Source organism: Pleurodeles waltl, chromosome 10 (assembly GCF_031143425.1).
Source record: "Pleurodeles waltl isolate 20211129_DDA chromosome 10, aPleWal1.hap1.20221129, whole genome shotgun sequence".
NCBI lineage: Eukaryota > Metazoa > Chordata > Amphibia > Caudata > Salamandridae > Pleurodeles > Pleurodeles waltl.
Window position 1 is genome coordinate 16328483 of NC_090449.1, and position 24037 is coordinate 16352519.

General features: G+C 46.8%; 1 protein-coding gene across 2 annotated transcripts in view; it reads right to left on the reverse strand.

Moving 5' to 3' along the window:
* L1CAM (L1 cell adhesion molecule) overlaps window positions 1–24037 on the reverse strand; it is a 531714-nt gene that overhangs the window by 304293 nt on the left and 203384 nt on the right. For both annotated transcript variants that reach the window (XM_069209429.1, XM_069209428.1), the window contains exon 3: window positions 12098–12155. The gene's annotated coding sequence lies outside the window, so the exon portion shown is untranslated. The remainder of the gene's footprint in view (window positions 1–12097; window positions 12156–24037) is intronic.

Sequence of the window (24037 nt, forward strand, 5' to 3'; positions counted from 1 at the left end):
ACGCAGCTCTTCAAACAGTGATAGGGTGAAAGTACAGCCCGGGAAAAAACCTACACCAAATTAGAAAAATAGAGTAAACTGTAATAAATGATTAGAGACCAAAACAACAGAAATCCAACCAGTAGAGCCGGAGATATGCCATCTCAAGGTTTTAAGTAAAAATAGTGCTTGGAAGCACAACGCACCAACTGAAGTTACCTGGTTGTACTGGACTGGGACAAAGTCACAAGGTCAGGCCAACCACGAGGGAGCATGGGCTGGAAACAGGAAACAAATGAAGCTTGTTGAACAAGAGTACCTTAAATCCTGGTTGTGGAGCGTTTCAAGATCTCGCATTAAGGACGCGCTGCGCAGTGGTGGTTGGAAGGAGCTGCTAGGCTGCGATGCTAGGTCCTGCATTGCCATTGAGGATGCTGTAGATGAGGAGCTTGCGATGATCTCCTGCGTTGAAGATGAGTCACACACCAGCACTTCTGAAGAAGTTGCTGGCCTTGTGATGCTGAGTCCTGCGTCATTGTTGAGGATAACGTTGACAAGGGGTTTGCATGAGAACGCCTGCAATAAGGATGCATCCTGCAGCAGTGGTTCAGAGGAGACTGCAAGCGGAGATGCTGAGTTTTGCTTCGGGGATATGTCGTGCAGCGAAGATCCAAAGCGGAGCTGGCAGGATATGTGTCGCGCTGCATCGGTGCAGCCCACAAAACCACAGCTGCACCGGCAAAGCACCTTCAAGTCCACTTCCAAAGGTCCAGGACAAGGGGCGAGACTCAGCAGACGAAGTCCAGGTGCTGGGTCTGAAGTGGTTGGTGCCTTTTCTGTTCCTGACGCTTTGATCAGGAGGCCAACGAACTTCCATTATGAGTCCCACTGGGTGTCCTGCGTTCAGGATGCATGTCCAGGCCTTCACTTCGGCCGCAGAGCAACAGAGCAGCACAGGAACCCTTCTCAGTTTACCACAAGTCAAGAGGTCTACTGGAGAGTTGGGTTTTAGGGTCCAATATTTATACCTGGTGCCCTCTTTGAAGTAGGAGAGGTTTCTACAGCTTTCCACCCCAGATGTGTTTGGAATTTCCTGCCTCCATACCCTGCCCCCAGAGTGTCTGGGGTCACAAAAGACTAGTGTCAATCCCTTTGCAAGTGTGCGCAGGCAATCTTTGTGACGTGTAAGTGTGGTAGGTGACAGCTCCTCTGCCTCATCAAGCCAGGGATGGCCCATCCTTCCATCACCTATATTCCTTTGTCTCACTATCTAGAGCAATATAGAAATACCAACTGCCAGCTGCACCTAGTCAGACGACCCAATAAACGGTCTGCAGGCATTAAATGGTTAGAACAAGAAAATTGCAATTTTATAGAAGTGGCATTTTCAGAATTCTGACTTAAAATCTGACTTTACCATTTATGAGGGCTTCAAACTACAATTCTTTAGATACCAAATTCGACATTTCTACCTGCTCCGAATTGAAAGTTATCACTTAATAAATGTAATAAGTTTACCCAATGTTACCCTTTGGGAGAGGTAGGCCTTGCCATAGTGAAAACAAATGTAACTAGAACATGTAAAAATGTTTACTATAACATGTAAAACTTAAAAGTACGTGTACAATTTGTAAAATACACTGCACCCTGCCCCATGGGCTGTTTAGGTAGCCTACCCTACAGCTGATTTAAGTATGTTAAAGAGGAAGGTTTGGGCCTCACAAAAGGTTTCTTTTGCCAGGTTGAAATAGTAGTTTACAATAGTACACATAGGCTGAAATGGCAGGCCTGAGGCGTGTTTAAAGGGCTACTTGGGTGGGAGGCACAACAACTGCTACGGCCACTCGTAGCAATGAACTAACATGCCCTGGGTACACAGAGAACCATTTTATAGGGATTTATAAGTAAATTGAATGTGGTAATTGCGTGTAAGTCAATGATGCCATGTTTAAAGGAGCGATCACACGCACATTAGCACTGGCTAGCAGTTGCAAAGTGCAAAGTCGAAGGCCAACAAAAATGAGTTCAGAAAACAGGAGGGTGAAGGCAAAATGTTTGGGGGAAACCACACCAAGGATGTAAGGTCCACATACCCGCCCTATATCCATTTCAAAATAGCCATCCCTACTCAGTGTACGCTTATTATTCTTAATGCCACATGTAGTTTTAAGTTGGTAGCTAACATTGTTGAGTCCAGATAAGAGAAGATTGACTCAATATTTTGGTAGAACAATCTATACAACGACCAACAGTTGTTCCTCCTCTATCAAACTGTCTGAAAAGTTTACAAGTGACCTGGCACCAACCGGCTCATGGTATCCTCTTTCCAAAGAGGCTGTTGAGAAACAGGAGGAGATGTGAGAACCAGACTCCCCTTGTGTCTAACCACAGGCTGAGAGTCTACAGGTGAGAACCAGGCACCCCTCGTATCTAGGCACAGGCTGAGAGTCTACAGATGAGAACCAGGCACCCCTCGTGTCTAGGCACAGGCTGAGAGTCTACAGGTGAGAATCAGGCACCCCTCGTGTCTAGGCACAGGCTGAGAGTCTACAGATAAGAACCAGGCACCTCTCATATCTAACCACAGGCTGAGAGTCTACAGGTGAGAACCAGGCACCTCTCGTGTCTAAGCACAGGCTGAGAATCTACAGATTAGAACCAGGCACCCCTTGCGTCTAACCACAGGCTTAGAGTCTGCAGATGAGAACCAGGCACCCCTCGTGTCTAAGCACAGGTTGAGAGTCTACAGGTGAGAACCAGGCACCTCTCGTGTCTAAGCACAGGCTGAGAGTCTACAAATTAGAACCAGGCACCCCCTGCGTCTAACCACAGGCTTAGAGTCTACAGGTGAGAACCAGGTACCCCTTTCATCTAACCACAGGCTTAGAGTCTACCGATGAGAACCAGGCACCCCTCGCGTCTGACCTCAGCCTGAGAGTCTACAGGTGAGAGCCAGGCACCCCTCGCGTCTGACCACAGGCTGAGAGTCTACAGGTGAGAACCAGGCACCTCTCGCGTCTGACCACAGGCTGAGAGTCTACAGGTTAGAACCAGGCACCCCTTGTGTCTAACCACAGGCTGAGAGTCTACAGGTGAGAACCAGACACCCCTCGTGTCCAAACACCGGCGGAGAGTCCACAGGTGAGAACCAGACACCCACTGTGCCGAAGCACAGGCTGAGAGTCTACAGGTGAGAACCAGGCACCCCTTGTGACTCAGCACAGGCTGAGAGTCTAACGATGAGAATCAGGCACCCCTTGTGTCTAACTACAGGCTGAGAGTCTACAGGTGAGAGCCAGGAACCCCTTGTGTCTAAGCACAAGATGAGAGTCTAGAGGTGAGAACCAGGCACCCCTCGCATCTAACCACAGGCTGAGAGTCCACAGATGAGAACCAGGCACCCCTCGCGTCTAACCACAGGCTGAGAGTCTAAAGATGAGAACCAGGCACCCCTCGTGTCTACGCACAGGCTGAGCGTCTACAGGTGAGAGCCAGGCACCCCTTGTGTCTACGCACAGGCTGAGAGTCTACAGGTGAGAGCCAGGCACCCCTTGTGTCTACGCACAGGCTGAGAGTCTACAGATGAGAACCAGGCACCCCTTGTGTCTAAGCCCATCTTGAGAGTCCAGAGAAGAGAACCAGGCACCGCTTGTGTCTAAGCACAGGCTAAGAGTCTACAGATGAGAACCAGGCACCCCTTGTGTCTAACCAAAGGCTGAGAGTCTACAGGTGAGAGCCAGGCACCCCTTGTGTCTAAGCACAGGCTGAGAGTCTACAGGTGAGAGCCAGGAACCCCTCGTGTCTAAGCACAGGCTGAGAGTCTAGAGATGAGCACCAGGCACCCCTCGTATCTAGGCACAGGCTAAGAGTCTACAGATGAGCACCAGGCACCTCTCCTGTCTAAGCAGGGGTTGAGAGTCCAGAGAAGAGAACGAGGTTCTGCTTGTGTCTAAGCACAGGCTGAAAGTCTACAGGTGAGAACCAGACACCACTCGCGTCCAAGCACCAGCTGAGAGCCTACAGGTGAGAACCAGGAACCCCTGGTGTCTAGGCACAGGCTGAAAGTCTCCAGGGGAGAACCAGGCACCCCTCGTGTCTAAGCACAGGCTGAGAGCCCACAGGTGAGAACCAGGCACCCTTTGTATCTAAGCACAGGCTGAGAGTCTAGAGATGAGCACCAGGCACCCCTCGTGTCTAAGCAGGGGGTGAGAGTCCAGAGAAGAGAACCAGGTACTGCTTGTGTTTAAGCACAGGCTGAGAGTCTACAGATGAGAACCAGGCACCCCTTGTATGTAGGCACAGGCTGAGAGTCTACAGGTGAGAACCAGGCACCCCTCGTGTCTAAGCACAGGCTGAGAGTCTACAGGTGAGAGCCAGGAACCCCTGGTGTCTAAACACAGGCTGACAGTCTACAGGTGAGAACCAGGCACCCCTTGTGTCTAAGCACAGGCTGAGAGTCTAGAGATGAGAACCAGGCACCCCTCGTATCTAGGCACAGGCTAAGAGTCTACAGATGAGCACCGTGCCCCCCTTGTGTCTAAGCACAGGCTGAGAGTCTACAGATGAGAACCAGGCACCCCTTTTGTGTACGCACAGGCTGAGAGTCTGCAGATGAGAACCAGGCACATCTCGTTTCTAAGCACAGGCTGAGAGTCTACAGGTGAGAACCAGACACCGCTCGTATCCAAGCACCAGCTGAGAGTCTACGGGTAAAAACCAGGCACATCTTGTGTCTATGTACAGGGTGAGAGTCTCCACTGGAGAACCAGGCCCCCCTTGTGTCTATGCACAGGCTGAGAGTCTACATGTGAGAACCAGGCACCCCTCATGTCTAAGCACAGGCTGAGAATCGACTGGTGAGAACCAGGTACTGCTTGTGTCTAACCACAGGCTGAGAGCCCACAGGTGAGAACCAGGCACCGCTTGTGTCTAAGCACAGGCTGAGGGTACAGAGAAGAGAACCAGGCACCCCTTTTGTCTAAGCATAGGCTGAGAGTCTGCAGATGAGAACCAGGCACCCCTCGTGTCTACGCACAGGCTGAGAGTCTACAGATGAGAGCCAGGCACCCCTCGTGTATAAGCACAGGCTGAGAGTCTACAGGTGAGAACCAGGCACCTCTTGTGTCTAAGCACAGGCTGAGAGTCTACAAATTAGAACCAGGCACCCCCTGCGTCTAACCACAGGCTTAGAGTCTACAGGTGAGAACCAGGTACCCCTTGCATCTAACCACAGGCTTAGAGTCTACCGATGAGAACCAGGCACCCCTCGCGTCTGACCTCAGCCTGAGAGTCTACAGTTGAGAGCCAGGCACCCCTCGCGTCTGACCACAGGCTGAGAGTCTACAGGTGAGAACCAGGCACCTCTCGCGTCTGACCACAGGCTGAGAGTCTACAGGTTAGAACCAGGCACCCCTTGTGTCTAACCACAGGCTGAGAGTCTACATGTGAGAACCAGACACCCCTTGTGTCCAAACACCGGCGGAGAGTCCACAGGTGAGAACCAGACACCCACTGTGCCGAAGCACAGGCTGAGAGTCTACAGGTGAGAACCAGGCACCCCTTGTGACTCAGCACAGGCTGAGAGTCTAGAGAAGGGAACCAGACACACCTCGTGACTAAGCACAGGCTGAGAGTCTAACGACGAGAATCAGGCACCCCTTGTGTCTAACCACAGGCTGAGAGTCTACAGGTGAGAGCCAGGAACCCCTTGTGTCTAAGCACAGGATGAGAGTCTAGCGGTGAGAACCAGGCACCCCTCGCATCTAACCACAGGCTGAGAGTCCACAGATGAGAACCAGGCACCCCTCGCGTCTAACCACAGGCTGAGAGTCTAAAGATGAGAACCAGGCACCCCTCGTGTCTACGTACAGGCTGAGAGTCTACAGGTGAGAGCCAGGAACCCCTCGTGTCTAAGCACAGGCTGAGAGTCTAGAGATGAGCACCAGGCACCCCTCGTATCTAGGCACAGGCTAAGAGTCTACAGATGAGCACCAGGCACCTCTCGTGTCTAAGCAGGGGTTGAGAGTCCAGAGAAGAGAACGAGGTTCTGCTTGTGTCTAAGCACAGGCTGAAAGTCTATTGGTGAGAACCAGACACCACTCGCGTCCAAGCACCAGCTGAGAGCCTACAGGTGAGAACCAGGAACCCCTTGTGTCTAGGCACAGGCTGAAAGTCTCCAGGGGAGAACCAGGCACCCCTTGTGTCTAAGCACAGGCTGAGAGCCCACAGGTGAGAACCAGGCACCCTTTGTGTCTAAGCACAGGCTGAGAGCCCACAGGTGAGAACCAGGCACCCTTTGTGTCTAAGCACAGGCTGAGAGTCTAGAGATGAGCACCAGGCACCCCTCGTGTCTAAGCAGGGGTTGAGAGTCCAGAGAAGAGAACCAGGTACTGCTTGTGTTTAAGCACAGGCTGAGAGTCTACAGATGAGAACCAGGCACCCCTTGTATGTAGGCACAGGCTGAGAGTCTACAGGTGAGAACCAGGCACCCCTCGTGTCTAAGCACAGGCTGAGAGTCTACAGGTGAGAGCCAGGAACCCCTGGTGTCTAAACACAGGCTGACAGTCTACAGGTGAGAACCAGGCACCCCTTGTGTCTAAGCACAGGCTGAGAGTCTAGAGATGAGAACCAGGCACCCCTCGTATCTAGGCACAGGCTAAGAGTCTACAGATGAGCACCGTGCCCCCCTTGTGTCTAAGCACAGGCTGAGAGTCTACAGATGAGAACCAGGCACCCCTTTTGTGTACGCACAGGCTGAGAGTCTGCAGATGAGAACCAGGCACATCTCGTTTCTAAGCACAGGCTGAGAGTCTACAGGTGAGAACCAGACACCGCTCGTATCCAAGCACCAGCTGAGAGTCTACGGGTAAAAACCAGGCACATCTTGGGTCTATGTACAGGGTGAGAGTCTCCACTGGAGAACCAGGCCCCCCTTGTGTCTAAGCACAGGCTGAGAGTCTACATGTGAGAACCAGGCACCCCTCATGTCTAAGCACAGGCTGAGAGTCGACTGGTGAGAACCAGGTACTGCTTGTGTCTAACCACAGGCTGAGAGCCCACAGGTGAGAACCAGGCACCCCTTGTGTCTAAGCACAGGCTGAGGGTACAGAGAAGTGAACCAGGCACCCCTTGTGTCTAAGCATAGGCTGAGAGTCTGCAGATGAGAACCAGGCACCCTTCGTGTCTACGCACAGGCTGAGAGTCTACAGATGAGAGCCACGCACCCCTTGTGTCTACGCACAGGCTGAGAGTCTACAGGTGAGAGCCAGGCACCGCTTGTGTCTACGCACAGGCTGAGAGTCTACAGGTGAGAACAAGGCACCCCTCGTGTCTACGCACAGGTTGAGAGTCTACAGATGAGAGCCAGGCACCCCTCGTGTCTACGCACAGGCTGAGAGTCTACAGGTGAGAGCCAGGCACCGCTTGTGTCTACGCACAGGCTGAGAGTCTACAGATGAGAGCCAGGCACCCCTTGTGTCTACGCACAGGCTGAGAGTCTACAGGTGAGAGCCAGGCACCGCTTGTGTCTATGCACAGGCTGAGAGTCCACAGATGAGAGCCAGGCACCCCTTGTGTCTAAGCACAGGCTGAGAGTCTACAGATGAGTAGCCAGGCACCCCTTGTGTCTACGCAGAGGCTGAGAGCCCACAGGTGAGAACCAGGCACCCCTTGTGTCTAAGCACAGGCTGAGGGTACAGAGAAGAGAACCAGGCACCCCTTGTGTCTAGGCATAGGCTGAGAGTCTGCAGATGAGAACCAGGCACCCCTTGTGTCTACTCACAGGCTGAGAGTCTACAGGTGAGAGCCAGGCACCGCTTGTGTCTACGCACAGGCTGAGAGTCTACAGATGAGAGCCAGACACCCCTTGTGTCTACGCACAGGCTGAGAGCCCACACGTGAGAACCAGGCACCCCTTGTGTCTAAGCACAGGCTGAGAGTCTACAGATGAGAACCAGGCACCCCTAGTGTTTACGCACAAGCTGAGAGTCTACAGATGAGAGCCAGGCACCCCTTGTGTCTACGCACAGGCTGAGAGTCTACAGGTGAGAGCCAGGCACCGCTTGTGTCTACGCACAGGCTGAGAGTCTTCAGATGAGAACCAGGCACCCCTTGTGTCTAAGCGCAGGCTGAGAGTCTACAGATGAGAGCCAGGCACCCCTTGTGTCTACGCACAGGCTGAGAGTCTACAGGTGAGAGCCAGTCACCGCTTGTGTCTACGCACAGGCTGAGAGTCTTCAGGTGAGAACCAGGCACCCCCTTGTGTCTAAGTACAGGCTGGGAGTCTAGAGATGAAAACCAGGTACCGCTTGTGCCTAAGCACAGGCTGAGAGTCTAGAGAAGAGAACCAGGCACCCCTCGAATCTAGGCAGAGGGTAAGAGTCTACAGATGAGCACCAGGCACCCCTCGTGTCTAAGCACAGGCTAAGAGTCTACAGGTGAGAACCAGGTACCCCTCAAGTGTATGCAGAGGCTAAGAGTCCACAGGTGAGAACCAGGGACCCCTTGTGTGTACACACAGGCTAAGATTCTACCAATGAGAACCAGGCATCCCTCTTGTGTACGCGCAGGCTTAGAGTCTCAAGAGAGAGTCCAACAGTGGGGATGTCTCCCGAGAACCAGTCATGAGCCAGCAGAGTGTGGAAGGCAGCCTGGCTGCCAGAGCGTCCCTGCCTCAGTATATCCCGGAAAAGTCAATCAATCAATCATCGGATTTATAAAGCTCACTAATCATCGGTGAGGGTATCAGGCAAAGAGTGAGCCCATGGGGTAAGAGGCAGGAGCTGTGGAAGCCAGGTGTGGCAGAGCACAAACACAAGTGGTTCCAAACATTACTCACATTTAATTAATAATCATTTATTGATTTCGATTTTGACTGAGATCAATACTTTTTATAAAAATATTTAGGGCCTGATTTAGAACTCGGTGGATGGGTTACTCTGTTACAACTGTGACATACATACCATCCGCTGAAATATAAATGCGATAGAACATAATTGAATTTAGATTTCGGCGTATGGGATCTCCGTCACCCAGTGCTTAATTTGTGCTTGTTGTTTCCGGTGCTGAGCACCGGCACTTATTTTTGAGGGCCGGTGCTTATTCTTTTCCCCTAAGCATTTGCTGCGAGCAAAAGACACATATGGGAAAGACGGAGGAAGAGAAAAACAAAAAAGCGTCACACAGGGAGAAAGCAGAAAACGGCAAGAGTGAGCTGAAGGGGAGGGAGTGGCTGTAAATAGACTGAAGAGGCCCGAGATGGCTTCAGGATTACGCTACCTCAATATTTTGTCTTCCACATTGAATTGTAGCAGCCGCGTGTTTAAGAGGAGGGCTTTGAGCACTGGCACCTTGTTATTTACAAATTAAGTACTGCTGTCACCATTATGATGTAGTAGCCCATCTGCCAATATCTAAATCAGGCCCTAAACGTCAACAATTTACAAAATGCATCATACACAATTATTTGATTTTTTTAAAAAAGTTTTGAAACAATTTTTAACAAGTTATAGCACACAACCTCGTTTAGTGGAGTACTAACCAATCATTTAAATTCATGAATTATGAAAAATGAACATTTAAAAAACACGGGTTTTGTAAAATGGTTTCTGGCATCCACCGCTGTCGCTTGCGAACACAGTGCGTGCTTTAGGTTTTCCACCCCCTAATTGCAAAGTTCACAGATTTAATATTATCTAAAACTCGTTGAAAGGAGAAAAAAAACCATCAGCGCCAGCATGTAACATTAGATCAGTCTATGCTGGACACCACACGTTTTTCAAACTGTTGAAACATGTTTATTTTAAGATGTTTGACAATGTTCAGTTATAGAGTGTTTTGCAACACTCTTACTGGGAGGCATGAGAAGAAAAACATTTTTTTTAAATAAGCATTTTAAAGTAAATATACACATATATCATATGAAAAGAAAAAAATGTTGCCTGTAATGTGTTTGCGGTTGTCAAGCCTTTTGTAAGGCGCGTGCAGATGTCCAAATGAAGGGTTCACCCCTGTATTCTTAAGCAAACCCACAGCTGGATACCTCAGGGTGAGTACATCTGGGCTCCGGGGATGTGGGGATCACCTGTAACCCCCTAACACTGCTGATAGTCCCCAACATCCTCTGTTCAAGACACTCAAAGCTCCCCCATCATAAATCAATATATATCCGACTGCTACTTTTACAGACTGTCCCAAGCAGTCGATGACGAGCCTAGTCAACAACATAACTCCTGCAGCCCCCCCCCCCCCCGAAACCAAGGAAACGTAAGACTCGTCTTCCCAAGGAAAACGGCCGCCCCCCACCCCCCAAACAAATGAGGCACACATCTCTCATGAGCATCCCTCTAAACGGCCTTGGATCGTACCCCGGGGGTCCCGCCCATTGTTCAGGTGTGTTTAGACAAGGACAGCTTAAGGATTTGGGGGGCCGGGGCCAAACGTATTATGGGGGGGCTTGTTCAGCACTGTTTGGAATTTATGATCCAGTTTCAGCTCTTTCAAGCCCTCCTTGGTCAGGTCCCCGACAGTGGCAGACACACTGGGCCAAACTCTAAATGTGTTTACATTTAATATTCAGGCTCAGTGAAGTGTGTTTTCAATATTGTAACACAGCAGCACCCCTGTTACTGTTACTGAAAATAATCTCTGTGAACCCCCCATTTCTCATATTTAAGGTCCTGTTTTGATCCAAAGGAACCTTTTTTGTGGATGCTGCATGAAACATAAAAACACTTATTTGCACAATATCTGTAGCACATCTCCTCACAGCATTCACATTAAAAGTAAATTAAATGAAAATAGTATTTAAAACAAACTATTTAAGAATTATTCAAGGTCATCAGTGCAGGGCCGAATCAGGGGCCCTTTAAAGGCTGGGGCCCTGGGCCAGGGCCCACTTTGGCCACTTTATACGTTGATTAATGTGACTCTTGTGTGTTCTTAGGTAGTGATTGATCCCAGGCACACCCAACCAGCTGCCCCCAGAGCTACGTTCCTCTATGTCACCGACATAACAATGTAGGGACAAGCACCGCACTTCGGGCCACATGTATGAAGCATTTTGCACATCGCAAACGGCAAATAGGGCCATTTGCGACGTGCAAAATACAATTTGGGATGTACAGACCCATTTTTTGCGATTCAGTATTCTGTTTACCGAATCGTAAAAAGGGTTTGTGAGTCGCAATTAGAAAGAGGTGTTCCCTTCCTAATTGCGAGTCACAGTCCCATGTATGATTGTTTTGTGACCACAAATGCGGTCGCAAAACAATTGCAGTTAGCACCAGTTTCAAACTGGTGCTAACCCATTCGAAAATGGGAAGAGGTCCACATGGGACCCCTTCCCCTTTGTGAATGGCAGCAAACATATTTTTTCATTTTTTGTAACGAGTTACATTTCAGGAAAAAAAAACAGCTTTATTTAAAAGCACCCAAAGACATGGTGGTCTGCTGTCTCCAGCAGGTCACCATCCCTGTGAGGGTAGCCATTCCCAATGGGGTCGTAAATTGTGACCTACCTCATGAATTTTCATGAGCTAGGTCATTTGCGACCCCCTTCGAATCACAAACAGTGTCATTGACACTGTTGTACATAAGGTTTTGCGACTTGCAAATTGTGAGTGGCTCTGACTCGCAATTTGCGAGTCGCAAAACCTGTATTTCGTACATGTGGCCCTTCATCTTCACAATGTCACACCCTGGGATTTGTCTCCATCAGACTCAAAATGGAATGAAACTTCTTGATCAAGGCCACAAACCTGAGAAATTCACTTGCCCCCCCCATCTAATCTGGACCATCTGCGACCATGTGTAGTGGCCAATGTGGGCACTCAGTGTGATCTCAGACCGCCTCAGGAGCCACAAGTCTTCGGCCACCCACAGACCACAGTACAAACTCTTCACCAACTATTTAATCTTTGTCAAGTTTGTGCACTTCAAGTGGGCCTCCTCTTCCCACCATGGGTCACTGTGTGACACCTCGCCTCACTCTGCCATCCAGACCCACCACTGAGAGGACATCAGTGCTTGATAGATGTTCAAATAATCCCATAAAAACATAGACCAGATGAGGCATCCTCCAGGCACTGAACAGCCTGGACCATTCATGGTGCTTGCTTACCTCTGCTCAGTTGGTGGATCCCTCGCTGGGTCTCAAGAGATCTCCGGGTGATGTGGTTCTAGAAGAGAATGAAGGCAAGAGAGCAGAGGGTCAGTCTTTCTAATATATTTTAAGTTCTTATGTTATTCATTGTTTCTATATGGTGCTCAACTCAAAATAGAAGCCCCTTAACGCTGCTCAGTCACTGGCTATGATCTCCAGCGCCAATGAGCGCGCCGAGGCGGCAACTCTTTCAGGTGAGGTAAAGTTTCTAAGGTGGTTGTCAACCTCTTCCTTGAAGGATCTGGGCTACTTTCTTCGTGAAGATGTGTGGAGAAATCTCCATGGGAATAATACTGAAATTGTAGATCCCACCCACAAAACCCGTGACTGTCACCTGGTGGGCGAACAGTGTGGGTTGGGCAAAGTGTTGAACTAGGACACAACTTCGGGAACACTGGGCAAACTTGTATTTTTGCCTGCTTTCTGATGTTTGATCAGTTCGCCAAGTTTCTGCAACTTCACTTATGGGGGAATGTGTCCACATAAATAGGATTTTGTGAAGTATTTTTCTTACAATAAAAACATTGTTTTTTCTCTGGTTATTTTATATTTATTGAAAGTTGTGCGCCCTCGCCATGCACAGCTAATTACCCCACACATTACATCAGTCATCGCATCTTCTGTAACATCATTTATAATATTGCTGCAACATCTGCAATACCATTATTGATAAGAAAACCGGGCATGGCAAGAGTGAGAGTTATAGTTACCTTAGGGTGCAAGGTATAGTTACCTTAGGGCGCGAGTTATAGTTACTTAGAAGAACTCTAGCTATAACTGTGGAATTTCTATAGTTTTGTGCGTGTAAATTCTGAACTTAACTATAACATCCCTGTTTATTCACTGAAAAAAACATAGGTTACCGGGATGTTATAGTTAGGTTAATTTTAATCATACAAAATGATAGAAATTCACCTGTTATAGTAAGAGTCATCTCACGTAACTATAACACACACCCTCGCCATGCACTGCTAATTACCCCACAAATTACGGCACTCATTACATCATTGATAATATCAGTGTAATATTTGTAGTAACATTTTTGAGAAAAACAAATGTGTATGGCGGGGGCACGAGTTATAGCTACCTTTACGGAACAAGTTATAGTTTTTTGAGATAACTCTAACAGGTGAATTTCTATTGTTTTGTACGTTTAAAATGTGAGCCTAACTATAACATCCCTGTAGCCTTTGGTTTTTTAAGTGAAAAAATGTATATATATATATTTATATATATATATATATATATATATATATATATATATATATATATATATACATATATATCTTTGCCACCTCAAAAGTGTGCATGTTCTCTCTTTCAACCATGAGTTAACATATTACAAATTCTAAGCAGCTCTGGGATTTATTTATATTTCAAAGCTGCAAATGTAAAATGTGTGACTCATCAAATTCTCCGGAGACTCACAGAGAGCAGGAATGAGTCAGTAAATAGGCCTTGTATGCCATAACAAGTCAGTCATGAGGTTCCTATTATGACACTTCCTGTGACGTCACTTCCTGTGCCATCCCTATAGTCCACAGGGACGCATGCCTGATGTGCTACCTCTGTCTTCTTGACTAATTGGAAATATTTCAAAGCCAGCTATGAGAAGAGTGCCAAGATTGGATAGCAGTCGCAGTGACGGGCCAAAAATGGGGGGCCCGAAACGATAATTTTGCAGGTAAGTCACCTGAGGTGCCAAACTTCACAGCGTTTTAATGCAGCGGAACCTGGTGTCTTCAAGACACATTGTAAGCAAAAATTCCAGAAAAAAAAAATAGCTTTAAAGAAAAATGTTCCATCTTGTGAGAGAATTCTCCAGCTAATGGTTTTGTTGCTGGAATTATTTCACAAACAAACTGCTTCTGCAGGATTTTTTCCTTAAAATTAGGTATTTCCAAAGTTCATTCCCTTTCCAAAGTTCAGGAATGTTGTGAAGCTTTGAAAAAAGAAAAACCTTAAAGTTTGTGGAAGAATGCCTTTGGAAGTTTGCGTACCGCGTGCCAGCTCGCCTACTTGTAGAAGGTCGATGCACAGGGGTAGTCCGGACAACCTATCAGAGGCAGGTGGCTTCCGCCGAGGGAAGTCCACTTCCGGGGTGGACCAGCAGGGGTTGGCCACTGTATGGCAGCGGCGTCCACCATAGACCGCCCTCTTCCGGATAAAGGAAGGCATCAAATGTGACATATGACCAGCTAAACATTCTTCTAAAAATAACTGGCTTTGAGGTCACTCCCTGTGCTTGGGTGTCACAGAAGGAATTCATTCCTGCGCTCGTGGCATCATCTGCCCACCCGTGAGTGAACCCGTGCTTTTGTACTGGGCACACAGTACTGCACAATAGCCTTTACTGTGGGAAATGTAGTGAACTCTTCCAAAGCGTCCCCTGCGCCCCGACTCCTCGTGGACACAAGGTAACCGGTGGGTTATGGGGGTCTTTGAGGGTACAACCCCTGTACATGACCTCTGGCCACTGCTGGCCGCCTTAAAGGTTAACATCTCCGTGATGTACAGGAGCAGCCGGAAGCTTACAGTTTGAATATTATCATGTTACATGAGTCCAGGGTTCTTTGAATAGCTGCGGTTGTATGATGGAACAACGCATGCGGCAACTACGCATGCCGAAACAACACGGTCGGACACATGACTGCGTTGTTTCCACGCAATCAAAAAAAAAATCAATTTAGACATTGAAAATGTATGCATTGAACCCATAGTGATGCTCACTGATGTTCTTTTTTAAATATATATTTCGTTCTTTAGTGACATAACTGTTCCAGTAATGTAAGGAAGAAAAGGCAAGGAGAGACTTTTTTCTGGTCGCAAAGGGATGGAGATTGTGGTAGAACTAACACTCAGTCTTCCATGCGATTAGAGGAAGTGATGTCCCAGCACTAGCATGACCCTCACTTTAAAAAGAGTGAGTATCAGTTCCCAGTGAAACTTTACATATATGTTTATATTATTAAATGCCCCTTATATTATATGTACTATACATTGAAGTGGGCTGGGGGCACCTTCCTGCTTCGCTGGCTGTTTTGTTGCGGTAATTGCATCTCCCACCACGCGGACACGAAACGGACGGACCGATGGACACTAAGGGCCTGATTTAGATATTGGCGGACGAGTTACTCCGTCACAATGGTGACGGGCATCCCATCCGCCGAAATCTAAATCCCATTATATCCTATGGAAAACGTAATACGTTAGGTGGGATATACATCACCGTTGTGACAGAGTAACTCGTCCGTCAATATCTGAATCAGGCCCTAAGTTTGAGATCCGGACTTTACTTTGGAGAGGGTAAACCAGCGACAGGCGTGCTCCCCCTCACCACCTACGACCAACCCGCTCATTGAGGGAGCCATTACCCGAAGAACCGATTTGCCTTGAGGAAGGAAATGGGCCCAAAAAACAGAGCAAAACACGTGCCAGGTATTTTCTGGGACTCCACCGCGATTCTTTTGGTTTGCAAACACCACGTGTTCTGGGAAAGACTCGCGCCTACTTCTCTAAAGGGAAAGTAAAGTTACAAGAACACTATTCCCCTGGTACTCCAGTAGCATTGGTACCAGCTTCTTCTCTCCTCACCTAAGAGTCACACCTGAAGGAGGCATCAGCCGCTATGGAGCAACATTCATTAACTCCAAGGTCAGGACTTCGAGGCACTAGAGGCAGAAAAGGCCTCGCCAGTGCGCTAGAGTCCAAATTAACATTGTGGACACAAACTCTGTACGTCTGTGCCAGTGTCAGTGGAGCACCCCAGATTCTCGAGCGGCCTGGAGCCCAATCCGTTCGGAGTATGTCCTAGGAGCAATGTTACTACAATACCCAGAATGCATCGCGGGGCGGATGCAGTCACCAGTCCCTTTACGATACTGAGGAATCGAAACCACATCTGCCTAACCGCAAGGGCACCCGCGGAGGAATTAATTATACGAGGACATGCGCCTGCAGGAGCCCCTCCCGCCCCACAGCATTAATAATAATTATAAGACCTTTAAAACACGTCTGCGGAAGCCCCTCCCACAGAATGAATGATAAAGCACCTTCAGTAACACGGGACCGCAATCGGTGGGGAGCCCCCACCAGGCGAGGGAGCAGAGGCGGCATTAACGTGCCCTCTGACCCCCCCAGATAACATCGGGGTCTTCATTAAACAGGAGACTGACAGCTCTTTGTCCAGAAGTGATGAGCGGACGGTTCCTCTCAGCCGTGAGAATGTGGGGGCGTCAGGCACGTGCTGCAGAGGGTGTCTGGGGAGGGGGTCCCTCTGGCAGGCTGGGCGAGGGGCGCGTGGCAGAGACCCCAGCAGGTCTCCCCTCCCTCTTTAAACAAGATGTCTCAGAGGGAAGTGGACCACGGACATTAGGAAAACCACGGAGGGACCTGCGGAGATGTGCAGAGCTGATGGCATCACTGAGAGCCATGACTGAGAGCCAGTCGCTCACTCCTCTTCATCCATCACACATGGAAGGGCTGTGTGCCATAACCACACCACCTCGGTGCTCATCAGGCACAACACGGAAACACTCCCCACCAGTGGCGTAGCGTGGGTTGTCAGCACCCCGGGCAAGGCAAGTCATTTGCGCCCCCTAACCCGTGGATTTAGTCTCTTCCAAGATGTTGCGCCCGGTGCGGCCGGCACCCCCTGCACCCCCCACGCTACGCCACTGCTCCCCACATAGGATCAAAACAGAGACAACGCCATTCCAACAACAACCACAGCCCCAGTCTGCTCCCAAAGCGCCAAGAGGCCAACTCATTGATGAATGCATGAAAGACAAAGATTCGTAACATAACATTATATAAGTTGAGTCATTCTGTAGGAAGAGCAAACCAAAGTACTGAGATTCCAAATACTTGTGAGTACTCCTGAGAATAATCTTTCCAAGTTAGGCACTAGCATGCAAAATGCTTGTGAGTTACAGGCACAGCATTCATTCAGCTACTGGTAAGAAAAATGAATATTTACACAAACAATAAACCTGGATGCAAAATACCTGCAATAATAATAATAGGGAACTTCATGAGCTATGGGCAGGCCAGTAATAGAGAACTCCAAGAGATATGATACGATAATAATAGGGAACTCCATGAGCTACGGGTAGGCCAGTAATAGAGAACTCCACAAGATATGGTACCATAATAATAGGGAACTCCATGAGCTACGGGTAGGCCAGTAATAGAGAACTCCACAAGATATGGTACAATAATAATAGGGAACTCCATGAGCTATGGGTAGGCCAGTAATAGAGAACTCCAAGAGATATGGTACAATAATAATAGGGAACTTCATGAGCTATGGGTAGGCCAGTAATAGAGAACTCCACGAGATATGGTACAATAATAATAGGGAACTCCATGAGCTATGGGTAGGCCAGTAATAGAGAACTCCAAGAGATATGATACAATAATAATAGGGAACTTCATGAGCTATGGGTAGGCCAGTAATAGAGAACTCCAAGAGATATGGTCCGATAATAATAGGGAACTCCATGAGCTACGGGTAGGACAGTAATAGAGAACTCCGCAAGATATGATACGATAATAATAGGGAACTCCATGAGCTACGGCTAGGCCAGTAATAGAGAACTCCATGAGATATGGTACTATAATACCAAGGAACTCTATGAGCTACGGGTAGGCCAGTAATAGAGAACTGTGCAAGATATGGTACTATAATACTAGGGAACTCCATGAGCTACGGGTAGGCCAGTAATAGAGAACTCTGCGAGCTACGGAATGATAATACTAGGGAACTCCATGAGCTACAGATAGGTAGCAAAAGAGAACTCCATGAGCTACAGTGTTATATTAATAGGGAACTCCATGAGCTACGGGTAGGTAGCAATAGAGAACTCTGCAAGCTACAGGATGATAATAATAGGGAACCCCATGAGCTACGGGTAGGCCAGTAATAGAGAACTTCACAAGATGTGATCTGATAATAATAGGGAACTCCATGAGCTACGGGTAGGCCAGTAAGAGAGAACTCTGCGAGATATGGTACCACAATAATAAGGAACTCCATGAACTGCGGGTAGGCCAGTAATAGAGAACACTGCAAGATATGATCTGATAAAAATAGGGAACTCCATGAGCTACAGGTAGGCCAGTAATAGATAACTCCGCAAGTTATGATCTCTTAATAATAGGGAACTCCATGAGCTACGTTTAGGCCAGTAAGAGAGAACTCCGCGAGATATGGTACTATAATAATAGGGAACTCCATGAGCTACGGGTAGGTCAGTAATAGAGAACTCTGCAAGACATGGTACAATAATAATAGGGAACTCCATGAGCTATGGGTAGACCAGTAATAAAGAACTCTGCAAGATATGGTACCATAATAATAGGGAACTCCATGAGCTACGGGTAGGCCAGTAATAGGGAACGCTACAAGCTACAGTATGATAATAATAGGGAACTCCATGAGCTACGGGTAGGCCAGTAATAGAGAACTCCGCAAGCTATGGTCTGATAATAGGGACTCCATGAACTATGGGTAGGCCAGTAATAGAGAACTCTGCGAGCTATGGTCTGATAATAAAAGCAGTAATAGAGAACTCTGAAAGCTATGGTATGATAATAATAGGGAACTCCATGATTTACAGGTAGGCCAGTAATCAAGAACTCTGATAGCTACAGCAGGGAACTCCATGAGCTACAGCTAGAGCAGTAATAGCGACCTCTGCAGCATATGGGTAGACACATTATGGGCATCTCTGCTAGTCACATGTAGGCCAATAATAGCAAATTCCACAATCTATGGGTAGGCTAATAAAGAACTCTGAAGCTTCGGGTAGGCCAATAATAAGGAACTATATGAGCTACAGGTTGACCAACAATCAAGAAGCCTACAACCTTTGGTACAACCAAAATATGAAACTCCACAAGCTACAGGTTGGCTAATAAAAGTAGTCCCTGGAAACTACTGGTTGGCCAACAATATGGAATCTCCTAGGCCATGGTACCCCAATAATAGGAAGTTATGAAACCTATGAGTAGGCCAATAATAGGGAACTCTGAAACCGACAGGTAGGGCAATAATAGGGAACTCTGCAGACTACGGGATGGAGAATAACAAGGAACTCTGCAAACAAGAGATGCACAATAATTGGAAACTCTGAAAACTACTCACTGGCCAATACTAAGGAACACTACGAGCTACAGTTCGGCCAATTATAGAGAATACCACAGGCTATGCAAGGACGGCAGTAGGGCACTGGGAAGCTACGGGATGGCCAATAATACCCGCAGGCCACTCATAGGTATCTCCACAAGCTATGGGTATGCCGATAATATGGAACTCTACAAGCTATGAGTAGGCCAAAAATAGGAAACTCTGCAAGGTACTGGAAAGCCAATAACCAGGTACTCCATGAGCTATAGTAAGACAACTGGGAAAGGCACAAGTTACGGGTAGGCTAATGATGGGGAACTCCGTGACCTACAGGAAGGCCAATAACAGGAAACTCTATGATCTATGGGTATTATGCGAGCTATGAGTAGACCAATATGAAGAAATTCTGTGAACTGGGAGTGAGCTATAATAGGGAACTTTGTGAGCTATCAGTCGGGCCAGCTATAGGGACCTCGGTGACTAAGCTTGCGTAGTAAAAACTTTGTGCAGCCAGAGAGGTGATCTAAGATGGTTCCAGATTCAAACTGCTTCGTCAGAGTTGGGCAGAGCTAGAACACTTTTCTCTCTCCAACCGTTTGTGAAGACTCCTAGTTTATCAACTTTACTTAAGAAAGTTTCCCCTGTAAAAAATATTTTTGTGGGAGAATATTTCTACTAAAAGTGGATTTCTTGTATAATTTTTATGTATAAACTTTTAAGGTAACTTTTTTCAGCTATATTTTTTATAAGAACTAAGGGCTGAATTAAAGTTTATCTATTCATTGTGCATTAGAAGTGTCATAGGAGATAAAGCCCTTGTAGTACAGCAGATGAGATATCCATCACATTTGTGATGGAGTATTACATCTGTCAAAGTCTAAATCAGGCCCTAAGTTTTATAGCAAACATTTTTGTTGAGTATCTAGATAGTGCATAATGAGAGAATTGTGTCACTGGGACTGCAGCGCCTGATAGGTTTATGACATGCAATACACAGGTTTTGAGTGTGGTTTTAAATGCAGTGGTGTCTAGGCTAAATTTGAAGTGTGTAGACACAGTAGAGGGTATTGGATCACATATTTTTTTTTTTTGTATAAGCTGACGTTGGAGGCCTTGGGGATGCTTTTGGCAGCCTAATCTGAAGGTGGTATGTGTTTTCAGGGGTGTGGTTGTTAGTCCCAAAATTTGATTATTTGGAGGGTTGGTGTCTAAGCTGAAGTTTGTGTGTTTGGGGGATGATTTTGATATTTGAGCTGATGTCAGTGTGTGTTGGCAGCCATGTGTGTGTCAAGGCTGCAGCTGGACTACGTGTGTGAGTTTTTATTGTCTTGGAATCAGTGGAATTGATTCACAAAGGTAAATGTAATACGTTTGTGTAGATTTTCTCCTATCCCTAGAATTTAATTTCCACTTTTTTGCTATTCACCTTTGCTGAGTGGAGATTTGCACCTAGGTGAGGTGGAACTCCTTATAACCCATGTTATGACTATAATGTTACAATTAGCAGCCTTGTGTCTGTTTGTGGATATCTACACCATAGAGGCAGAAACCCCAAGTAAAATAAAATATAGAGAAAAGTTTGAAAGTGTTTATTATTTTTTTCTTAAAATAAATATAATTTTTAAAGGTAAAATATACAGGTAAATAAATTAAATTAAAATCATTAATATTAGCCCTAAACTACAAAAATAAAAAAATTGCATTACTTTCAATATTAAATTGGCATTACATTCTAAAACTATAAAAATTTCAACGTAATTTATAAACATTATTTTTAAACAGTAGCTTACAAATCAAATAACCCATTACCACTAAAAAAATGTTTTAATGTAGTTTGTAATATAATTGAATAAAAGTGATGTTTTTAATTCATTTAAATATATATATATATATATAAATATATCTATATATATATAATAAAAAAACTGTTTGTTTTTAAATTAAATGCACTATTACAATTTCTATTAATAAATTATTAGACTTCATTTTTATCACTAAATAATGAAATATATATAGAATAATTTTACAAATACTTTGATTAGATTAATATTAATTTCTATGGGGTGTTAATTTAACTCACTGTCTCCACCACTTTATGGAAGTGTGTTGTAGTACCAGTGTGTAGTACCAGCGTGGTGTAGTACCAGCGTGTAGTACCAGCGTGGTGTAGTACCAGCGTGTAGTACCAGCGTGTAGTACCGGCGTGGTGTAGTACCAGCGTGTAGTACCAGTGGTGTAGTACCAGTGGTGTGGTACCAGCGTGTAGTACCAGCGGTGTAGTACCAGCGTGTAGTACCAGCTGTTGGCCATCTGTGGTAATTGACTTTATCGAAGGCTGGACGGGAGTACATTTCAGCCTGTATAAGATTTTCCAGCTGTAGTAAATGTAAAAGTGTATTTTGTGAATTGCAACAGTTTAACATTTGTGGGGGGTATGTTTTTGCAAGAGCACTTCCTTCCCTAACTCCCCCATAATGTTCTCTTTGCCCCACAGTTCCATTTCCCCACCACTCGTGCTGCTTCCTCAAACATCTACTGCAGAATTTTAGATCTACTTGTGCACCGATCGCTGTAAAGAAAAGGCAAGCGAGGCAGAGGGGAGATCTCCACTCGTAGGTTTGTGAATATCATTTTGTAGAAAGTAAATAGCAGTACTGGAGTACGGTGCAGCTGCACCTGGTTTTAAAAGCACCTGCTGCAGAGTTCCTTGTGAACACAGCAGTTTCAGGCAGCAATAAAAATGTCAAGATAAGTGATTAATGTTCTAGCTGGAGAGAGTTGAAGGTTTTTCTAGTGCAGTTTTTACTCATCATAAAATAGTGCAGAGGGTTAATGTGCCTGCTGCAAAGAACGTGTACCATGGATATCACTGAACTGTATTTTATGTGGATAGCTCAGTGGGTTACTGCTTTTATCACAGAGATCTTTTGTTACCACAGTTCATAAGTTACAATTGTAATACAGAATAGTGACTAATGACCCCGCATCAAGGAGCTGCTTGCCGGCTGCATGGTACAGGCTAGGATGAAGGTATGATTTTTTTCCTCAGTCTTCATTATCTCTTCTTAATGTTGTTAAAATGTACCATTTGGGTGTTTTACACATTTTTATCATTAAAGCCAACCCCAAGCAGCGCTTTAAAACAAATGAAATATTTATGTGAGAGGGGCTGTGGAGAGATGAGGTGCACCGTTGGAGGGTGGTAGTGAGGGAATACGTGAAGAAGAGGGTCATTGGTAGGGGCAAACGCCGCCCTGGGTGGTACTTTACGTATTCCAAACGCAGTTTGTGAATCGGACCTGTTGGGTGGCAAGAAGGTTGAGAGTGTCAGAGCTGAAGTCGAATTTTGTGGGAGGGTGTTTGGTGTCTAAACCTGAAGTTGGTGTGTGTGAGGGTGATTTGGGGTGTTTAGGCTGAAGTCAGCCTGCTTTGACAGGAGTCAGCCTGCTTTGACAGGATTGTGGGTGTCAGGTTTGAAGTTGGATTTTGTGTGTGGGTAGATGGAGGTCGCGTCTGCTTTTCAAGTTCTGCTACATTTAGCGCTATTTCTTGGTGTCAAATGCATCCGTGTGCATTTCGACACAAGGGGGGATTTTTGAGCGAAGAAATATCTCTAAATGCAGAATGACTCTTTTGTTGTGTAATTCAAGAGTAATCTCAAGGAATTCTTAGGTAATTCCGCATTACGCTACATGGAACTCGACGAGTTACGCCCACCTCTGGTGGGGAGGAGTGCTCAACTTTTATCATATTTAAACTTTTATTTTTATAAAGCGCTATCTGACAATATACATCTGGTAAATGCAGAGTGCCACAGGTGTAGAAGGCAGAGATTACTAGTTTTATTATGCAATGTATACAGGTGTGAGGAAAAGTGCACTGAATGTAAGGGTTAAACGCACAGGGGAACCTATGAGCAGAGGAAGCATTGGGCAGAGAACGGGGCACAACACACAACCAACAACTTCCTGGGGTGGGGGGGCAGTACACCTGGAAGGACAGGCGGCGTTTCAGGGTGAAGGGTCATGTAAAGTTGGGGTGTGGTCCAAAGTATCCGAGGAGTATGTGGCCACCTACAGACCCCCGTGGGGTCACAGGCCACCCCCACCCCCTTCCAGGGCTGCCCTCACGGCTGCTGTTTCCTCCCCATGTGTTTTCCTCTGTGACTGTCCCCTAGGAGCGGGAGGCGGCCTGATGGAAGGATGCGAGTGCCAGGTTTCCATGGTAACAGAAGAGAGGGGGGAGGGGGCAGCCAGCCGTAATGGGATCTTTAAGCACTGTTCTCCGACATTTAAATAATACATAGGTTGGCAGCGCCATTTTGTATTCTTGTTTCTTCCATTAAGCCTGAACAATATGACCTGTCCCCCCGCATCTCCCGCCTCCTCTGATCACTACGTGATTTGATAGACCCTCAGCCTGTCATCCTCTTGCGCACGCGCGCGCGTGAGCATGGATATATTATAATAAATAACTGAGAAAAACGATTAACCTCAGCCCTGCCTTATCGATCTTTAATGCCCATAAACCCCCGTGTAATAATGTTTCCTGGCGTTGAAAGGGAGGAGGAGATGGGATTACAGCAAGGCCCCTTTGTGTGTGGCTGGCGAGGGCTGCAGGGCTCCAGGTGGCTGTCCAACATATGGATATCTGCCCCTCCCCTGCGGTGCTCGGTGCCAAAAGTGCAGTTATTCGCAAGAAAGGACTCGGGGCCAAATGTACAAAAAGATTCAGCCTTCGCAAACAGAGAATTAGGCGGTTTGCGGCCA